Genomic DNA, 22950 nt, shown 5'->3' with positions numbered 1-22950 from the left:
GGAATACTGTTCCACTCCTCAAGAAGTGCAATCTGCAAGTCTCGGACAGTAACAGGCGGCCTTGGTCGCGCAGCAATGCGTCAGAAGAGCACGCTGGCCATTCCATACGCTGTATTGTTTCAGCTTCAAGCATGTTCTCCACCAGACGAGCTCTATGCGGTCGGGCATTATCATCCTGGAAAACAAAGGAATCTCCAATGGCTCCAGCGTAAGGGATGACATGAGGTCGCACTATCTCGTCTGCATACCTTCGGGCCGTCAAAGTGCCATTCCGAATGATATGCAGGTCCGTACGTCCGCCTATGCTGATTCCACCCCATACCATCCAACCAGCTCGTCTGTATTGTGACCTTTCACGAACGAATGCGGGGTGGGGTTATTTCGAGTGCCCCTGTCCCTCCATACCAGAACACGTCGGGTGTCACACTCCAGACTGAATCGGGACTCGTCTGTAAACAGCACTTGGCTCCAATCATGTTGCTCCCAATCTCGATGTTCAGCAGCCCATCTTCTTCGGGCCGCACTGTGGCGTGGGGTCAACGGAATGCAGACCATTGGCCTACGTGCATAGAGCCCTCCCTCATGAAGCCGATTATGTACTGTTTGGCTGGACACCCTTCGTCCTGTTGCCAAGAGCAACCGTCTTTGCAGCTGCGTAGCATTCTCTGTTCTGTTTCGACGGGCGGTTAACCGTACATACCGGTCATCAGTTGCTGTAGTGGCGTGTGGCCGACCTTGCCCTGGTCGACGGCTAACATTTCCTGTTTCTTGGAATCGATTCCACAGCCTTGCAACAACACTTCTGGCGACTCCAACAGCGTCCGCGACACTACGTTGCGTTTGCCCGGATTCCAGTCTGCCTATAACACGCCATGCCATGGATTCCGGTAAATCACGTTGTTGAGACATCCTCAAGTCACCTTGTCTCAAAAAAAAATACTGCGCAATCGAATTTCACTGTTACGGCAGTAAAACAGACGTTTCTGCAACATCCCGATTTCTGCCCTTATCTGCTTTTTCTGGTTTTTGACGTCATGAACTTTGATTTGCATATGAAGTTTTCTTCTTCCGTTTCCTGCTAGGCTTTAAATTATGGGTGATTCATTTTATGTTACTTATCGGTATACATCTTTGCGTAATTTTGTTAAAACCATGTGCTCCCCTAATTGTTTTGAGTAGTGTATTTTAATTATCTTAATATTTTACTTATCTTAATATTTTAATAATTTTAATAAGTTTTTTTTCCTTTTTTGAGGCGCATTTGCAAAACAAAACAAAAAAAAAATTATTTTCAAAGACTGAAATTTTTATCTGCAACGAAATGTGCACTCTCCAAACACTGATAAAATGCAGATGCAGTAAAAACCCACAGAGATCTTGACAATGTCATACGAAGAAAAAGAAGTCAAAATGATTTAAAAGCAATTTTGATCGAGAAATCTTTCCCTCAATATCCTCAGCCACGTTATAAACAAACAAGAAACGGTCCCATAGCTCGAAGTAAACACAACCACACAACACAATATCTTCAAGAGTAAACACACACGGAATCCCAAAGAATGATATTTTTTGCTTCTTCCGTCAATTCGACAACAAGAAATGGCCAATAATAATCTTTTTTGTCCCGGAAAGAGTATCCTCGAGCACATCTTGAGAAATGGAAAAGCTATTGTACACATATACAGAAGTGGATGCAAAGAGGAGGAAGAAAAATAAATATCGTATATATCTGGTATCGTCACGCTATAGTATACTGAATCTCGGAGAACTGAAGACTTCAATCTGATCCTATCAGCCAGTTCCGAAAGGTTCGTCCATTCAACGGAAAAATATACACGAACAACTCATACTGAGAGAGAAAGACTTATATGACTGCCCGGGATGATGGAGAACCGGAGCTGACTTCTTTGGCGCATCTTCATCTTTTCCCGTCTTACTTTTTCTTTCTGGAAGGAATGAAAAAAAAGTGGAACAGATTCGATTTATGGAACTGATATCATCATTCGGCAGTATCCGGTTCTTTTTTTATGCCGATAATGTATCTGGTTATGTGTGCGGATGCATTTTCCAGTGACGTTGATGCTTTGTCTATGCCAAGACGACGCTCGTGGAAGTGATTTCGCCGCTCGTAGTCGGTGACAGGTACTTTCCTATCCGGTTTCAACATACATAAAATGTTACAACATGGAGAGTCTCTGTATCTAATCCTTCAGCAGTTTCATCAGATCTATATACCCTCCGGATTGTATTTCTTATCTTTGGTTCGCTAAAGATCACCAAAAATTGTCGTTCCAACTTTTTTCGGAAGTAGTTAGCCCCGTTTTTCTTAGTTAAGCTTTACGTGGAATATAGGGCGCAGTTTTGGAAGCCCCATTCTTGGCGTGACGTTAATTTCGGTGGCGTTAGAGACGGGGAGGGATTCTGTGGGTGCACAGCGCCCATAGTAATTTGTGGCATGGGTCCGAGCAACCCCAGAATTTATTCAGATATGAAAAGTTCCTACTTGAAGCTAAAGACGAGCACCCACAGGTTCAAAATATTTCTGACGCCCTGAAATGCTAGTAAACTAAAAATCGCCGCATTTTGACAAAACTGAAAGCACTAGAGGCATTTTAAAATATTAGAATGTTCAATAAATACCGTGCAATTATCTATCCTCATTCACGATCAGTAGGGCTTTATGTATGGGTTTAAAAAATTCATAAAACTTATGGCGGAAAATTCATACATTTGTGGTTCACAATAACGGATAAATTGATGCGCTTCATGAAATCAGTATAATACAAAAACAGTAAGCAGTAAATTCTCGAAAATAAACTCTTCGAAAACTTTCAGCAGTTCACGCCTCGGAAAAGTTCAAGAATACAACAAGAGCTTCAAGAAGTTCCAGCAATACAATAAGCGGCTCGAGAAGTTTCGGCAATAGAATAAGAGCCTCGAGATGTTTTGGCAATACAATGAGTCTCGACATGTTTCGGCAATACAATGAGAATCTCGAGATGTTTCCACAATACAATGAGATTCTCGAGATGTTTCCACAATACAATCAGAGTCTCGAGATGTTTCCACAATACAATGAGAATCTCAAAATCTTTCCACAATACAATGAGCTTTCGAGTACCTCGGAAAGTTTCAACAACACAATGAGCACCTCGAGTAATTTCGACAATACAGTGAGTGCCACCAAAGGTAGCAACAACACAGTGAAACCGAAGTAGACATCTTTAGCGGCAAGTGGAGTGATCACAGACATTTTCAGCTGTGAATGGAGTCAAGGCATATATTTTCTTCTGCAAATAGAGCGCAGGCAGACATCTTCAGCTGCTAATTGAACGGAGGCAGGCAAATCCACAGAACGATGTTTCGGAGAAGACTTATTGCGCAGATACATCGGATCGTGCCTTATTTCACTGGACAGGTGCCATCTCCATGTATTGGGCTAATGGGAGGGGCGATCACCCCCCTCTGGATCCGCACTTGGTTACAACAAAGGTCGTTATAACGGAGTTTGACTGTACTTCCGACATACGAGAAGAAGATTGGCAGTGCACTTATTACGTAGCAGGTTTAGAATTGGTTTTCTGTGCGGCATTAGTGATGAATAAATTTATTGAAGCTGGATGGAAGGCTCTTCCTCGGACGGGAAAATTTTATCCCCGGGAATTGCTCAATTGCCTCGGTGAAAGAAAAATGATGAGCTTTGACAAGGGCTTTTCACGAAGGGAGCCGATTCTACGAAGAGTGATTTAATTACTGATCGGCGCCGTTTTTCTTGGCAGTAATTCCCAAGTCAGGCCTAATGCCTTCGCGGATTTACGTCAACGTGCTCGAACAGATTATTAAATATATGGAAAATATTCGTGACAAGAGCAATGTGGCATCTTCGATTTCCTTCATTATCATTATTGTTGTTATTATTAAATTCATTAGCGCTGCACATGGCGTAATTCGTAATGACAGCAACAGACATAATGACGTAATAGTAAAAACTAAGTCAGGGAAGCATAAACTATTCGGATGTATTTTCCTCTTTCTTTCCTTCGTAAAATATTGAATTTAAGTAAATAATGCTTAAGAGTTTGTTTGGCTCAAAGAATGCTATATATATGTATGTATGTGTGCGCGCGCGCGTTACGGCAAATGCGATAAATCGGTTATTATGCATACTTATCAATCGCCTTGATAAGTATGATAAATTGATCACTTTTACCGATGAATATGCATAATACCCAAGCGCCGTTGGTAAATTTGATAAATACTGAAAAAAATTACCACTTTTACCGGAGATAATGCATAGTAAACAAGTGTCAAATGTTGTTGTAGTCAAATGTTGGTAAATTTGAGAGATACTTAAAATTTATCGCCTTTATCTGTGATTATGAATAATACCAAGTGTAATTGGTGAATTTGATAAATATGAAAAAAAAATCCAAATGAGTCTAGTATCTGTGATGAATATAGTCGGAACCCCAATACAATGATAACAAATCTTACAATTGCACCCCCGATATAATGATACATGTATGAATTATCTTGTATAGTATGTAATATAGTACAATTTATCATGTTTACCAACGACGCGACGCCTGAGTATTATGCATAATCGCTGGTACTATGCATAATAGACGGTAAAATTGAAACATATAAATTTTAAGCCGGTTTAGGGAAATATATAAAATTTACCAACAACGTTTGCGTAATATGCATAATCACCGGTAAACGAGTACCGAATTGAGTTTTTATATCGCGTATCATAAGAAATGAAAAATAAGAGCATGGAAATGGAAATTTTCTTTCCTTGATTTACAAAAACAGAACGATCAAAACATATGGCAATAAAGAAAAACATCATGAAATATTTCATTAAGAATCCTTTATGAATAGAAGTTATTGTTCAATTCACATCAATCAATGTGAATGCATTTTTTTAGTTTTAAGAAAGCAACGCACGTGTGCGTGTAGGTTTGTTGTCCCTTGATTAATTGTTTCATATGTATAATAATTAGCAATTTGTGAATGAAAGAGAAGAAAGTGTGAACGCAATAACCACTTATCCTACGGACTAAAAGGGAAAGTCTCGCATTGGTCTCCTCTGAATATTGTAATTCAAACAAATATTTAATAAGAAAAACATTCACGGGAGGTTTTTATTTTCTTCTGAGACTTGTTAATAGTCAGGGACTATATGAAGGTCGGTGTAACAACAGAAAATATATAAAATCAACTCATAATTCTGCGCCTGCTACGTGTGCTCTTGTTGGCACACAAGCCTTAAGCTATAAAGAAAAACTTGCTCAAAAAATCGTCAACGAATAAGGCAAATACCAGGAAATACCAAAAATTTCCTAATGCATTTCGACAAACCATGGGTATCCTCTTCAGAGGATAAGAGTATTACACACTGACCGAGTTTCCCACTTGGATTGAGTACCAAATCTTCAATCTCGGTTGCCCAGCGGAACGAAGAAACAATATATCTGTCCAAGTCAAACGTCGTGGCAAGAATGAAGCGAAGCGCCTGCGTGTAAGTCTTTCGAAAAGCATTAGGAATTTTTTAGTATTTCCTGGTATTTGCCTTATTCGTTGACAATTTTGAGTATTATTAGGCAAAGTCATCTACTCTTCCGTATTTTAAACGGCAAAGGGTCTATTGTGATGAATACGTTTAACACCTTTTCGCAGCTACGAAAGAAGCGTGAGCGACTGCTGAATAGAATTCGGTTCCTGCTGAAATGAAAGACACGCAAGTGCTTCGCTTCATTCTTGTCACGACGTTTGACACTTGAACAGACGTATTGTTTCTTCGTTCTTACTCGCAGGTGCTACGCTTCATTTTTGTCACGACGTTTGACATTTGAACAGACGTATTGTTTCTTCGTTCTTACACGCAGGTGCTTCACTTCATTCTTGTCACGACGTTTGACACATCAACAGACGCATTGTTTCTTCGTTCTTACACGCGGGTGCTTCGCTTCATTCTTGTCACGACGTTTGACACATCAACAGACGTATTGTTTCTTCGTTATTACTCGCAGGTGCTACGCTTCATTCTTGTCACGACGTTTGACACTTGAACAGACGTATTGTTTCTTCGTTCTTACTCGCAGGTGCTTCGCTTCATTCTTGTCACGACGTTTGACTTGAACAGACATATTGTTTCTTCGTTCTTACACGCGGGTGCTTCGCTTCATTCTTGTCACGACGTTTGATTTGAATAGACGCATTGTTTATTCGTTCTTACACGCAGGTGCTTCGCTTCATTCTTGTCATGACGTTTGACATTTGAACGTTTCTTCGTTCTTACACGCAGGTGTTTCGCGTCATTCTTGTCACGACGTTTGACTTGAACAGACGTATTGTTTCTTCGTTCTTACTCGCAGGTGCTTCGCTTCATTCTTGTCACGACGTTTAACTCGAGCAGACGTATTGTTTTTTTCGTTCCACTGAGCAACCGAGATTGAAGATTTGGTACTCAATCCAAGGGGAAAACACAGTCAGCGTGATACTCTTATTCTCTGAAGACGACACCCATGGTTTGACGAAATGCATTAGGAATTTTTTAGTATTTCCCGGTATTCGCCTTATTCGTTGAAGATTTTTTGAGTATTATTAGGCAAAGTCATCTCTAATCTTCCATAGGAAAAACTTGATTTTTCGAATATATTTACATTAAGAGGGACGTGGGTGACGGGGCGGGGGATATGATCGAAGTGTTCAAAATTTTCAACATAATATATAGGATGGACCACGACTTATTAATACGCCATCAATTAACGGCTTCGACAGGGAAACACCAGCATCGTTTAGACAAGTACAGCTTCAGGTTGTGGTGTCGCAGGAAGCTTTTGCTCTAATAGGGTTGTCAATAAATAGAATAGCTCACCTCTGGAGGTCGTGAATTCTAACACAATTGGCACGTTTTAGAGAAGTACGATAGACATATTGGGATCAATCGAGAAGACATACTTACATGAGACAACCACACAATCTCTTTCTTTATGGGTAATGTATTTATTATATAGTATTAATTATTGGGTTTTTTCTTTCGTGATATGTTTATGGCTTTATATTGGGTTGCTGTGTTTTTGGTCATTTTTGACAGCTATATTTTTTACGGGCATCTTTTTTCATCACCTCGTTGGGCTGTTTGTGGTCTTTGTGTATGTATTTGTATTTAAAAGTGATTAATTTTAGGGAAATTTATCAAATTTACCAACGACGCTTGAGTACTATGCATAACCGCCGGTAAAAGTGATAGATTTAGGAATGTTTATCAAACTTACCAAAATGCTCGGTAAGTATGCATAACAAACGGTTATTATGTGTAATACCCGCATTTATCACATTTATCGTTTTAAAGGACCCCAAAACTCGTGTTTGCCCAGGATCCGAACTTACGAGGAATTCCACACGAAGATGCCAGTTTCTGAGATACATTTGTATTTGTATTTGTATTTGTATTTGTATTTCTGGTACTATATAAATAGATCAAATTTATCCCCAAAATAAAAGCCCGTACTTAATTGAATTAATCATCTGACATGGCTCACTATTTCACTTGAGTTTTACTTGGCGTTCCTAACAAATCTCTGGGTCACAAGAAAGGTCCCTCACAATCAGGACCACCGTTACCAGACACGGGCCCCGGTGCGAAAATAATAGTGGTGATAGGTGTGTCTCAACAATTTCGGGCACCAAAATATGTTTAGTATCCTATCCCCTTCGCTCATCTCTTTGCACCCATTTCATATACTTTGTGGGGAGTGAGATCGATATTTATTATTTCAGAATATACAGGAATGCTGAAAAAATATCTGTACAGAAAATTTTAAACACACAATTACAGTAATTAACACAAAAATTGGCGAAAATTTCAACTACGAAAGTAATTTTAAACTTATGAGACAAACAAATGAAAAATTTAGAAATTGATGAATTTTGTAATTTAATTAATTCCACAGAATTGATCAAAATTTGGAATCAATGGAAAATGTTATTCCGGAATTGAGGCAAGAAATAAGTCAAGATTAATTAATTAATTAATTAAATAAGTGATTAATCGCTGAAATTAATAATTCTGCAATTTTCTATGTATCTTTATTTATGTATCTTTATATATTCTTTCTATTTACCTTTTTATCTATCTATCTATCTATATATATTCTGTGTATCTTATGTATGAATCTTTTCTGTGTATTTTTCTATGCATATTTTCTATGTATTTTTCTTTGCATATTTTCTGTGTATCTTTTGTATCTTTATCTATGTATCATTATCTATTTATTTTTTCTGTGTATCTGATGCATGTATATTTTTTCTGTATAAATGCTTTGCAAAAGGCCGCTGTGGTGGTGGAGTGGTTATAATGCCGGACTCGTGATGCGAGGATCCGGGTTCGAACCCCACAGTGGTGGTCGGCTGAAGTTGGTTTTCTGTGGTTCCCAACTTCAAGGCGCAAATGCGAGCCGATCTCCCCGTTAAAAAGTCTCGCCACAGAGAGCAACAGTCCTACAACGATAAATCATTTCAATCATAACACTTCACTCATAGTTAGTAAAACTGGGGGCAGATGACAGCACTACACATAACAAGCATTACACAGAAACAAAACTTTACGTCAGGTTGCACTACACGTACACGCACATTCCCGCATGTACCGATTCGTTGGGGGGTTCCGGGGGGGGGGTGCATGTGTGGTGTAGCAGTAGTAGGTAGGGACTCGGGGATCCATGATGTTCTTAAGTCAGCCACCTCGTTGGGCAATTTGCCTGTTGTGGCGTTGTATTTGTATAAAAACAATTATTTACTTTTTCTACACAGCTCCACCCCCCGTGGCAATGTGCTTAAATTGGGCAAGTGGCAGAGTCTGTCCATGTCTCGTAATTAAGAATTAAGGCTCAGAAGGAAGGGTCTGAAGGTGCCATTCTTAAAAAAACTATGAAAAAATTTAAGTGCATTCATTTCATCCAGAAACACATTAAAAACAAAAAATTAGACTCGGAATGCAATTATTAAAGCCACAAAAAATGGTATAAAATGACAACAGTTGTCTACATATCACCTCTCGCTCTTCTTGGCGATATCTATAAATGAAAAAAACCTCTTTTCTTTCTTTCCTCCAGCTTTTTTTCTCCAGTTACTTCTCTCTTTTTTTTTTCTTTCTTTCATTGTCTGTGCTGTACCTAATCATGTGTTGTTAGAATGATGAGAATCTAAGACTGCAGAGTGTGTTGCGGGATTTCCAAATTCATTCTTTACCCTTATTGGTGCTCAAAATATATTAATATTTACAAACAATTTTTGAGTGACCCATAATAATTCCGAAAGATATTTTTATATTATTTCGCATATTTTAATGAGTAGAATCAGTGGCAATGTTTTCGAAACTTTCTGAGGATGACACCTTTGAACCCTTTCCTTTTGAGTGATGACAAGTATCGGGTGACGGAGAGCTCATGTTTATCAAAGAGCTAGCATTCTGAAGCGGTTCCAAAGCCTCAGAGGCGGCCCATTTCCGAAATTGACGGAACGGGCAGAAAACATCAATAATTCCAAACAAGACATCGGGAGATAACAGTTTTTGAATTAAATTCATGAAATGGATTTTATCTGCTAATCTTAAACATCGAGGAATCAACTGAAAAAGGTCTGACGCGAGATGGAAAGAGATAGATCCACGAGATACTCTCTCAAGGAGCTGCTTCTCCCACCACCACCAACAGTACAGCCAAGTACATAAGTCATATTTGAGTTATAGTTTTTCGGCCTGTCTCTTTTCTATTTCCAAGGTCTGATTCCGTGATTCATGACTTCTCAGTGATAAATCACTCGAATATATGACACACCGAATGCATTTCTCGCCGTAGAGAGGATTCCTTTCCTTCAAAGTTGGGATTCCACGGAAATTTCATTCATCAAAAAGAAGGAAAATTCGCTATCGCATCCATCAAAATAACATCCTTCCGAAGCAACCGAATGATAATCACGATTATATTAATGTTGGGAAAAAAATGTAGGCCTTATCTCTCTCTTGCCAAATATTGAGAATGCTTTGAGATTGTTCTTCACGTGAGCTTCTTGAGAAGTTTCGGTTTTACAGAAAACAATTTGTAAGTCAATGTCATGCAGTGAAAAGCTGTGGGTGTAGTGTCATGTGGGAAGAAGTAGACACTTGTCACGTCTCTGAAATGATTTATTGTATTGGATAGTTTGTACATTTTTGGCTTTTGGCGAGATGAAGCATCTGTGAAGTTGAGCTCATAAAGAGAAAAATGAAACAAATACTCTCGAGAACAGATTCATCCAATGGCCGAAGAGTTTGAACAAATCGCATGGGCGGATATACGGGGTAGGGGCTGCATGCGGGGGGAATAAATTAATATCATATTGATTTTTTTCACGCATCACATTAATCAATAACCGGCCACTAATTTCAAACGAGAAATTGTGGCAGTTTTATTTCATAGGTGGCAGCAAGAGTTTTTCTTTTTTAGATGTTTCTTGATAATGTGGATTGTATTCAATAATTTCTGGAAGGCATATTTTTTGCTGATAAAATTTTATTTTTACCCGTTTATTGGTTATGGATAAAAGTGACAAACAAAGGCACCATTTCTTCATGGTGAATGAGTTTAGAGTCTGAGAGTGTAATCAAGAAAGCTCCCGTGTACACAGTTTCTTTGTTGGTCAGAGGGAAAAAAATCCCCATATTTTATAAGTAGCATATTATTTTGTCATTCCGCACAGATATAGAAATTCTGTGCTCAGATAAACAGTTCTGTGCAGGCGAGGATCCTTTATACCACCGAAATAAAATTTTTCATTCAGCTCAATTACATTTTTTAAGCGGACTGATGTTCAGTATTTTTTATATTTTCTAGATGACAGCAGGGATTTCAATGTGTGTGTGTAACGATATTATTTATTATTCACTTATTATGTGATTGAAAGCGTGGAAAAGGGTTACTAGAGATTCCCAAACTTGGACGTGTACGCACGCATCTTTGGTTATGTTCCTTACACATGATTACAACTATCTTCCTTTTTCAATTAATAAACTATCCCAGGGATGTCTTGAAGCGTAGGCCCGTCAAGTACTGCCGGAGGAGCTTTCTTGTGTGCATACGAGCACTCCACAATAATGGGATCCGGTGCTACAGTATATGATAAATAGCAGGTGCCCTTGGGCATATGCTACCAACAAGAAAGACCAGATCCCGAAAGAGAAGGAGGAGAAAGAGTCCAGCCTCTAGTCACCGACTTCCTATCATGCTCGTTACTCATGTCATCAAGACGCTTGATCACTGAATCCTGGTGATGCTTGTTACTCTAGCGAAAGAATCGCGTTATCAGCAACTTCCGATTACGCTCGTAGCTCTTGAATAAAAATCATTTGAGGAAACTTATTACTTGATTTCTTATAATGTTCATCACTCACGCGGTCAAGTCCCATCGTTACACCAGAGACTCCTGATGATGCTACTTCACCAAACATCAACTCTGGCTATATCGCTGTATTGCAATTTACTGCCATTAATGAGATGGGTTGGAAATGAAGGCGCTGTCTATTGGTGGTCGTTTCAAGTTCGTTCCTGATGATGCTGGCACTCACTTGGTCAAATCCCTTGAGATTCGATTGTTGACGACGTTTGAAATTTAAGCAGTCAAGCCTCAAGACACTTCATTACCGATTCCCTATTATACTCGTCAGGCGTGTCGTCAAATAATTTTATCAGTGAATCCTGATGATGTTTGTTTCTCGTGCGGTGAAGTCACTTTATCAGCAACTCTGGATAGTGCTTGTCACTCGTCGTGTCATGTCACTTGATCACGGACTATACAAGATGTCTCTCCCCCCCCAGTCACTGGCGTGAAAGGCTGAGTACAATTGATCATTCACGACAGCCAAAAAAATAGAAATCCTTTCATTAGATTTGATGCAGACCAGCATCAACTCCTGGAATTCAACAGATCTTATTAACGAAGATCAATAGGTTATATTGACGAAGGTCTTACTGTAGAAGAAACCCGTTAGCATAGATTCCTGATGATGTTTGTCACTCCTTTTAGAAGAACCGCATCATTAGTCACTCCTGATGATATTCGTCACTCTTCTGGAAGAACCATTTTATCAGCGACTCCTGGTGATGCTCGTCCCTCGTTGGGGCCCTGACACTTTACCAGCAACTCTTGCTGGTGCTCGTCAGTCGTTCGGTCAAGTCACCTGATCACCGATCTACAAGATGTCTGCAAATCTGTCATGAAAGTAATATTAAAAAAAAATTATGAAGGGAAATTTTAAGTTGTTTGGGGGAAGCTGAAAAAGGGAGAAAGAGTAGAGATGATTAAAAAAAAAAACAATGCAAAAGTGAATTTAGCCAGATAATAGTGGTAGTACATTTAAAACGTTGTCTTTTTATTAAAGCCATATGCAGAACATAAATTTCCCATAGAACAGAACGCTTAAATGCTAATATGCATGGCATGGATTTTTTAACATGTAAAAACACAACACTAAAAAAATGCAAGAGAGGACTATTAATTTAAAATAGCTTCTGCTCTAAGGATTTAGTCTTTAAAAATGGATTTAAAGTGAATCATAACAAAAAAATATGTAAAAAAATAAAATGAAGTACCTCCGAAACATAGCAACTTGAATTGATGATGATGATGAGTTCCAGGAAAAAGTCCATTCCGTTTGACGCGAAAGTTCATGATGACTACCCGCGGAGAGCGATCGAGCGCTGTTGGTCAAACGTGATTTTTCTCGACGGGATTATCGTGGTGATAAACTTGATGACCGCTTGGAGATTCCGAGTGGTTTCAGTAGACTGTGTGTGTTCATTCATGCTGACTCTTCAGACGTGCAACGATATTGTTCTATATTACCGCTCACTAATATAAAGTAACAAGAGTTGCTGAATGTGTAGCACACATATCGGCATCATATCCAAGAAAGGTATTTTTGACGCACAGAGGTTCTGGAGCACAGTTCTCTCGATCTTCTCTCCTCTGGCTTACATCACGAAGTGTTGATTGCCACGGAAAAATACAACGTCTACGCGTTTATCCTTTTGGCGATATTTCAGACGGGGTATCGCCACTTCGCGCCCGGTGACAAGGCAAAGTGAACCTCGATCCAGAGAGAACCAGTTTCTTTATGGTTTTGGCGTGTACTTGTAGCGATATTATGTCGATTCTGGTAGAGCGTTGCCGTACATGCTTTCTGGTGACAGACCGTTTCATCTCATTGTGGGAATATTTTGCAAAATATAATGGTTTTGCCAGTAGTTGAAAGGCCTCGATCTAAAAATAGCTCGGTCCCATTTAGGACTTCTTGGAACTGAAGCGCTTAGGGGACGATGTTTTTCTACACTATGTGACTGTTGAGGAGTGGAACACAAACTAAAACTATATTCATGTCGTATGGCATGACACACTCCCTCGCGCGAGAGTTCAATTAATCATTCACGACAGCCAAACAGATGAAAACTCTCCCATAAAGACTTGGTGAACGCCGAAATCAACTCTTGGGATTCCGCGGGACTTTTTGATGACAGAAGAAAAAAAAAAGACGCAGTCTTTCATTAAAGAAATAGAACCCCAAAGAAATGTCGTGTGCGGCCGATTCAATCGTGGTCAGAAACCGGAGGAAAAAGAGAAAAAAAAAGACAGTAAAAAACCGAGATAGAAAAAGACAAATCTTTGGAAAGAGACGAGAAGAAGTACGTAAGCGTGTTTTATTTCCCGTGTTATCCTTTTGCTGATCATCCAGGGTAACAAACGATAACTCTTTTCTGTACACATACACGTACGTACGATGTATCTTGGGGTAGATGCTTCAAGAGAAAGAAAAAACAACAAGTAAGACCAGATCCCGAAAGAGAAGAAGTAGGAAGAGTGAGTATCAACTATCCCCGAGGCATATTTTGTTGTTTTCGGAGCTATAAACTTCCAGCCATCAACCATTTATGACTCCTCCATCAAGGTCTTCTTCCACTTTTTCTTTACGATCCAACCTCTCCTTACTGCTTTTTTTTTTTGTTGAGAAACACACGAAACTGGCGACTTGTTTCTCAGCCTTTATTTCTATTTTCAAGAAAGGATATAGGACAAGATATATTTACTGTATGGGCGTGTAGTGCTTTGCAACTGTTTTTGGCGTGTATGTGCGGGTATGTGTGTGTGTAGGGGTAATCCACAGAATTGTATAACGTTGCTGTTTTATTGAAGAAGCGTAAATGTTGGAATTCTTGGAAATTTTGTGGAGTAGTGTTTCAGATATTTGCTGTTACAACCTGCGAAGATTTAGCCGTAGTTTTTACAGCTGGAGATTTATGAATACATGGTTGTGAAGTTATTTTAAATATTCGGGTGGCATATATATACAGTATCCACCAGTTTTGATTTGCATTCCTGGCAGAATACGCTGGGACACGAGCGGTATATCTCTAACCATTTTGAACTGAGAGTAGGGGAATGAGGATTGAGGATCAGCGCAGATGCTGAATGCTTTAACTTAGTTACATGACCTTTACGTGAAAAGTGATAGACAATAAAGAAATTTATGGGAAGGTGTGAAATTGGCAATTGTTATATATAATTGTTATATATGTATATTTATATATATATATATATATATATAAGCCTCTAAAAAAGCCGTTTGTTGCACGTTAGTGCATGCGTTCATACCAACTAAAATATTCGTTAGCCGAGGCAGAAATATTACGGAAAATATCTTCGGTAGACGAGATATCACTATATTCCCCTTTCCACTTTGAAACTTCACAAAAACTGTCGGAAACGGGGCCAACCATGTATAAATACATACGATTGCTAGTTGACTCAACTCCCTTTATTATGAATATAGAAAAGTATTTCCGCCTCTTTTCACAGTGAACAGCATTAATACGAAATAATCCATGGGATCAAAAGGAAAAACTCGAAATGGATCGGATCCCCATTCATGCTGTCACAGTCCATTTATTCAAAACCAACCAACATCAAAGATTGGTTCACGCACAGAAGCGTAACATCGAAAAGAAACCAGGAAATGAGTATATTATCGACAACGGAAGCCGTTCTTGAAATGATGACGTGTTTATGCAAAATAGAAAATCACATAATACACACACATAGTCAAGTTTTGTGTGTGTGTGTGTATATATGGTGTCCCCCCCACACATCGGAAATATTTTCGTCGTGTAACTGGATGCGATTCGGTGTTTTGAAACCTCGTTTCACCTGATGTCTGAAATTTTCTAGCTCAAGAAGAATCCCGGGATGAGAGGAAATCGGAAACGTGTAGAAGTAAATTTCTTTTCCCGTCTTTTCCCGGAAAAAGGCCGCTCTTCTTTCTTTATTGACTTGTGCGTCAGGAGATGATCGTTCCTTCGGATCGAATTTCACAGCAGGAAACTTCACGCGTGACATTCCATTTCATTTTTATCCTTTGATAAAGACACGTAAAGAAATTCTAATAAAAGCTTTCGCCCGTCATGACCCTTATGACATATCTACGTACCGTAGGATGTAACCCACTCACGGAAATTCAATGCTAACTGTTATGTTTCAAAGCTCAGCAAGTATCTGCTACGAGGCTGAATCTCGTCAAAATGAAAAAAAAATTCCCCCGTTATATACCATGGAGGAAATGTGTATCATAACAAGAAAATGATACTGAAAGATATCTCTATGGAAATCTTCATTCAAGAAGACTTTGCTCATAGATTTGTGCAGATTTCAATCAGATATTTTTTGACAGCTGTCTACAACCTACTCTATTTATAATTTTCAGTAATTTGGTGAATCAGAAAAAAAAGAAATTCTCTAGCTTACTTTACTTAATACTTTTATAAAAGAAAAGTGACCAAATTAAGACGATGTTTGGGGATATCAGAGAATGGAAACGAGTCATTTGCCCGAAATGATATCTTATTCTCCTGAAAATATAAAACATTTCATGATTGGCACCATGCCGATTGGCCGTGCGCACCATAACGAATGGACAATCGTTATTTGGCAACTTCTACCTTTCGTTTGCTTGCTGAATTAAAAGCATATCCCCGCGATTCGACGCCATTTCGATTGGCAATGCGAACCTTAGCACACGGGAAATCGTTATTTGGTGAATTCTCTATGTCTCATTTCCTTGCCAAATACAACATTTCAGCATGATTTGGCACTGTTATGAGTGTTCCTTGTTTCATTTGAGCTGCCACCTGGCTTCTGAAGATTGCCGTCAAAGGCCGCAGTTTCGATCTTGGGGAAGAATACAAATTGCAAGTTATTTTCCTTAACGAGCCTGAGGAGACCAACGATAGATGACGTGCCTTCATTTGCAACCCCAATCCTTCGGTAGTAAATGACTGCATGGCGAATGTGACCGTAGTTGGTGTGTGGTAAAGTAGTATTATATCATTAATAAAGTTATCCTCACGTATTCCCAAGAGATGATACTTCCAAGGGAATTTGTTAGTTTTAGCAGGCATTGATGCCCTAACCGGGATTCCAACCAAGGCCTGCACAGTCAGAAGCCAGCTTTCTAACAACTGAACTGTCAGGCGACAACTTTCTAGTTACTAGTATCTGTAATTACTTGTCGCCATTTGCCTTCTCCGTTTGTCTCGCAATCGAACTTCGAAATCGGAAACCACAGCAAACCACAATTGTGCCGCCGACAGCATTTGAACCTGGATACTCGCTATGAGAGTCCAGCACGATACCCACCAGACCGCACGGTGGCCGTGTTCACTTCTACTGATAGAGTAGGTTCAAGGTGCGTTTCAGACTTTTATGAACGTGGCAGGCTTGGTTACTGAGATTAAATTTATAATTCTCCTCTTCTTCACTGTCCGATCTAGAGTACTCTGTGGCGCCCCAAATTATAAACACGCAAATACTAAATGGGCACACATCACTGCCTTAAGCATTACTTTTTTGCATAACACAACAACAAAAATGTCTCACGACGTTGGGGGGGGGGGGGCGCTGTATCTAACGGCAGTTGTAGCGCGATTCTGTAGTTTCTAACAGAATTGTCGTACCTACGGACAATTCGTTTTAAAATTCGAAAGGCGTGAATGTAGTGCGGTGGTTCTTATCGGATGTAAACTAGTGATAGGCGATTGCTCACGGGAAACCAGCTCGTGGAAGACTTAAAGTAAGTAAATATATGATATTTTTCTCTTTTTTTGAAGGCCCAAGTAAATAAAAATGCATCTCATCTTTAATTTTTGTCTCTCCCTCTAATTTTTTTACGATTATTTGTCGCAGTCATAATTTATAATCAAGGTTTTGTGGATATATTTTTGGTTCTTAAGTCATCAAAATCTGTAGCCTATCGGTTGCTATCTCCTTTCAGAGAACAAAATAGCTTACGTGTTGTACCTTCAGACACATTAATACAGTGTTCAATGTCGGCAAGTGGGCAATATCGCCCCCTGGTGGGTGATGGAACGGTCCAGCGGGGCGGTAGAAGCTACGGTATAACATAGGATTCTATGGGTTCGATTGAACTGGGAGGATTTTTTTTTTAAGAAGGGGGCGATGAAACAAAAAAGTTTGGGAAACTTTAGCTACTTGCTTGGAGCTTTGAACTACGTTTAGTTGTTTTTTGTGCATATCAACTTATATTGCAGTGAAGCAATCGATTCAGTTTATTTCAGGGTGGGCAAAAAGTCAGTAGAAACTTTGAAAATGAATAAAAACCGGAAAAACAACCGAAATAGAAAAACAGTTTGCAATGTTAGCATCGCTAGGTCACGGGAATTTTTTAGACATGAAAAAAAACTCAAAAATAAACGATAGGTGGCGCTGGTACGAGCGACTTCGGTGGAAATATGCACAGAGACCGTTATAAGAACTTGGGCTCCTAATCCACAACCAATTCACCGTTGTAAACCGTGTATGTGGACCTGCTGCACTCGGCCGTTGTTGGGTTTGTGACTCGTTTGCAATGGGTTATCCCCTGTGATGGTGGTCATGTAAAACACATACTACTGTAGTAAACGATTTGGAGGCATTCTGTTCGATATTTGCGTATCTTTTCTTTGACTTGTGCACATCAGCACCCATATCGGCTGCTTTTGAGTTATTTTTCCCAATCTTAAAATAATTCTCGTGATCTAGCGATGCTAACCCTTTAAACCGTTTTTTATTTCGTTTTTTTCCGGTTTTAATTCATTATTAAAGTTTCTACGGACTTTTTGCCCACCCTGTATTTATTGGCAAAATTACCCCATTACGCCGGGTTACTTTGCTCACCATTTTTTTTCCCTTAAAGATGAGGTAGTGACCCATCATAAAATAAAAACGTTATAAATCATATCCCTGCGATCCAACACTTCGTTTTCGACTTTTAACCTACGGGTGGGATAAAAGTTATAATTTAAATTTTAAAGCTGGGAAAAGTCACCCCCGTTGACGGTATATAATGTCATGACATTATTTTACGTGTATACGTACTTATACGTGAAAACTTTATGAATCAATAAAATGTCTATTAACAACTTTTTTTTAATGGAAACTTCATCTCTTTATATTATGCCAGTTATAGGTAACAGGTGCACCCTTGCGTGTCCGTAGGTACATCAGGTTGTTATACTTAAGGACAAAAGTTTCATTGCGGAATTTTGAATTTTAAAATAATCAATATTCAAAATTATGAATTTCAAATAATATGACTTATTCACAAAGGTTTAGAGCATAAGCTGAGCGTTTTACTGGGTTTTTGTCCGAAGGTACAGTGCTCTTTGATGGAGCCCTGAAGTGCAGACGCACATCATTTGATAATTACTGAGTAGACACTATTATGACCACCTGACAGTTTTAGGCAAATACGCTATGGCATCGCACTGTTCTCTAATTTCGGGCGTATAAACATAATTCTTGAACTCAAAGGTTCGGTCACGAGTTTAGTTTTCGTTTTTATATGTAAGAACTTTCGCAGACTAGCAAAAAAAAAACAAAAAAAAACAGTTAAAGTAAAAAAGGTTTTTGATCAACCCTGTATCATAAAAAGGTGCAAATGATTTGCAACTTTCACGGAATGTTTTACTTGCTTTGTGCAATACTTGTATGCATTTGGCTGGAAAAAGCACGTATAGTTGTATTCATATGAACAAAATAATGAAAAATAATTTTAACTCTGATCGCATGTTTTTGCTTATTATAACATACGGAGTTTTCATCGATTGTTACGAAACCTCCAGAAAATTTGCGCGATACATGAGACATAAGGTAAAAAAAATTTGTTAATGTGATAATTAAGTGTTCTATGAGATATGATTGTTTCAGTTTAATGATTGTAACTTTTGTAATTGTAATTTTTTGATTGTAACTTAACGTTATGTAAGTATTCGCTGGAAATATCATTTTTTTTCACGATTTCATTGCCATATATATAGTAAAACTTATAAAAAAAAATCCAGTTGAGTGTTGCCAAAATTCAAAAAGATATCGGTGATACAGGAGCTGTAATTTAAGTTACTTGCTGAAAGGAGCTTGATAATAAGGGATTTTCTCCAATTTAAGTTACTTTTTTAGCAAGAAACTTAAGTTACAGTTCACTGAACTGCCGAGAATTTTATGAATTTTGACACTCAACTGGAATTTTTATATAAGTATCAACCAAATCATGAAAAAATAAAATTGATATTTGCAGCGCATACGTAATCAAAAATCGTTCAATCAATTCATCGAATACAAAATTGTTAAATTTCAAATTTCTTTTCATTGTGTCTCATGTATGGTGCCAAATTTCGTAAAAATGTGTTAGAAATTCCGCATGTTAAGAGAAAGAAAACATGCTATAAAAGGTAGTTTTCATAAGAAACGTTCATATCTATATCTCCGCGAATATAAATACATTTCGATACGTCCGGTATTCTGACTAAGCCTTCCAATGTCCCCATTGACTTGACCACCCCAAAAAAAAATTAAAACACATTTTTGACTCTACCGACTGTTTTAAGTACAGTTCCTTTCCTGATAATTTATTTGAATGGGACAAACTCCCCTCCACTATTGTTGACTCCCCCATGTGTGATCCCTGATTTATTGTTAAATGTTACTGAATATATACGTGTAAATCAACCGCATCCTATTGTATAGGCCTCTATGCCAACAATGTTGCATAAATAAATAAATAAATAAAACATTCTGTGAAAGTTACAAATCATTTGCAGCTTTTTGTGATACCGGGTTGGTCAAAAACATTTTTCGTTTTTTTTTGTTTTCTGTCTTTCCTTTAAGACATGCATAACCGACTTATTTGCTTAGAACTGTGAGGTGGTCATAAAAAAAGTAGTCGCTCAGTGTATTCATTATTCCGGAAACTGTTCGTAAGTCGGAACATGCTTGTATTGCTTTGGGATTAACCTCATTACAACTATTTTTACCTTATGCGTGCTTCAGAATACGTTCCATTGCTTTTGAAGTGAAAGAACTAAAAATCAATCGATTGCTCCGATCTAAATGAATTAGGCCCATCATAACTCATTCGCTCATCAAATATTCAAGGACAAAAGGAAATGTGTTTCAATCCGAAAAAGCGAGGGAAATAAGTTTCTAGGATGGTTTTAATAAATTTCTCGTTGAAATTTCCTCACTGAGAGGAGCTTCTAAATGCCACATAAATGAATGAATTCCAGGAATAACTCGATTTTGATGTTGACAGCCCTTAGGGTGAGTCGGTGCCCCACCTAATCGAGAGAAATAGAAAATGCACACATCATTCAACGCATCTTTCTTTTATCTTTACATACGACAAGGGGTTTCCGAAAGATAATCAAACCCCTTTTATCACTCGTCAATTTCGCCTCCGACATACTCTCTCTCTATTTATAAGTATGTGTGTGTACCATAAGCATCGTTGAGAAAACAAGATGCCGCGGAAAAAGCGCATCACTCATCTCCATTAAAAGGTGGCTCCGAAAACCGACGACGCCCTTTCCCTTTTTTTTTTCAGCATCCATTTATGTTTCGTTAAGAGGCATTGTCTCTTGCGTTGATGACGGGACTTCTTGTCCTTGTCGGGACACTTCATTGGATGGGACATATTGAGATCACTGAAGACGGAAATTGAAGGACACTTCTGATAATTGATTATCGAAAGCTTATAAAAATAGAATCACTCTTCGAGATGAACACCCGATGAATTAACTGAAATAACTTGCCATGTACAATGTGACACATCATAGCAAAAATTTCCTTTTCTCAATTCATTAATTTTTGCTTCTAATACAATGTTAAATAGCCATTATTTATTTGGTTTTTTTAAAATCTAAAACTAGTCTTATAGAAAGGGAAAAGCTGAAAATACAAGGTGCCCAATAAATTTATGAATAGTTAATAAATTCATCAAAACTGGAGGAATTGACACGCGGAAAAGTTATTCTCAAAGGGGGGAAGATGGAGGTGTGACGCAGAAAAAAATTGCAATTTTTGTCGAACGCTGAATGAAAGAAAATCACAGAATTATGGACCTGAACTCTTCCGTGAATCTCTTGTTTCTCCTGAGCGTTCGTAATGCTTCAGCCGGTGATTGCTGACGTAGAGCAACTTCGCCAGTAGTGCTTTATCCGCCAATGTGAACATCACAATCAAAACCTTATTTCAGCGCAAGTAACAGGAAAGTTCAGAAATGAGCTATAATTGTACACGCTGCATTCGAAATGACTGTAATTTCCATATTCCCAGTGATTTGCTTCCGTGGAGCCCTCGTCTACCGACGAAAATTGTAACTATTATTTTTCTGTCCCACAAAAAACCCTTCCGTGAGAATGACATTTTTGCAAACCGCATTCCAATATACCGATTCCTTTGATTTTTATGAACTTTCAAACTATTTACGAATTAATAGGACACCCTGTGTGTGATCGATATAATTTCTTAGAAATATTGTGTGAGGGGAAAAAAAACCGTTGCAAACGGTGCTGGAACTGCAATGAAAATTTTAAAAATGTTTTAAGTAAAAAATCTTGTATTGAAAATGTCACAGTGAAAACAAAAATACAGGGTTATCCATAATGAAAGAGCCCTATTTCACAGCTGCCTACAGCCGACAACCAGTCATTGGAAAATTGTGAAATTTTGTGCATGACTTACAGAGGGCACGAGAATTTCTGCCAGTGAAAAAAAAAAGGATTAATTTCAGACATCTCCACTAGAGGGCGTATTATTTTGAAATCCTTCAGCATCATCGAGCTTATATTATATAGAGGGAGCATGACGTCAGCGGTCTCCGCCTTGGCAGTGCTGAGAAAGGTGTCCCCCAACATCTTCGTTGGAAGACCACGTGATCCGGTGAAAACAAACACGATCTCCCATAGAGATCAATGTTAAAATTGCCGATTTTAACATAGAATTGCGGAAATTTAGTAAAGTTTTCCGCCGCATCAATAATTTTAAAAATTGAATTGAATCCTCGATTTTCGAAATATTCAGTTTGCTCAGAGATACGAAGCCCATAAAATTAAATATAAAATAATGAGCCAGACCCCTTTTTGAAGTTGATACCTACTACTGCTACACCACACATGCACCCCCCCCCGGAACCCCCAACGAATCGGTACATGCGGGAATGTGTAGTGAAACCTGACGTGAAGTTTTTTGTTTCTCTGTAATGCTTGTTATGTGTAGTGCTGCCATCTGCCACCAGTTTTTCTAACTATGAGTGAAGTGTTATGATTGAATGATTTATCGTTGTAGGACTGTTGCTCTCTGTGGCGAGACTTTTTAACGGGGAGATCGGCTCGCATTTGCGCCTTGAAGTTGGGAACCACAGAAAACCAACTTCAGCCGACTACCACTGTGGGGTTCGAACCCGGATCCTCGCATCGCGAGTCTGTCACTATAACCACTCGACCACCACAGCGGCTAATGAAAGAGATAATGCCAGAATTAATGCAAGAGATAATGCCAGAATTAATGAAATATAATTTCAGAATC

Source organism: Pholcus phalangioides, unplaced genomic scaffold (genome assembly GCF_987345545.1).
Source record: "Pholcus phalangioides strain wild (caught in Gottingen) unplaced genomic scaffold, Ppha-v1.0 ptg000016l_1, whole genome shotgun sequence".
NCBI lineage: Eukaryota > Metazoa > Arthropoda > Arachnida > Araneae > Pholcidae > Pholcus > Pholcus phalangioides.
The sequence above is the reverse complement of the archived record's forward strand: the minus strand, read 5'-3'. Positions refer to the sequence as shown.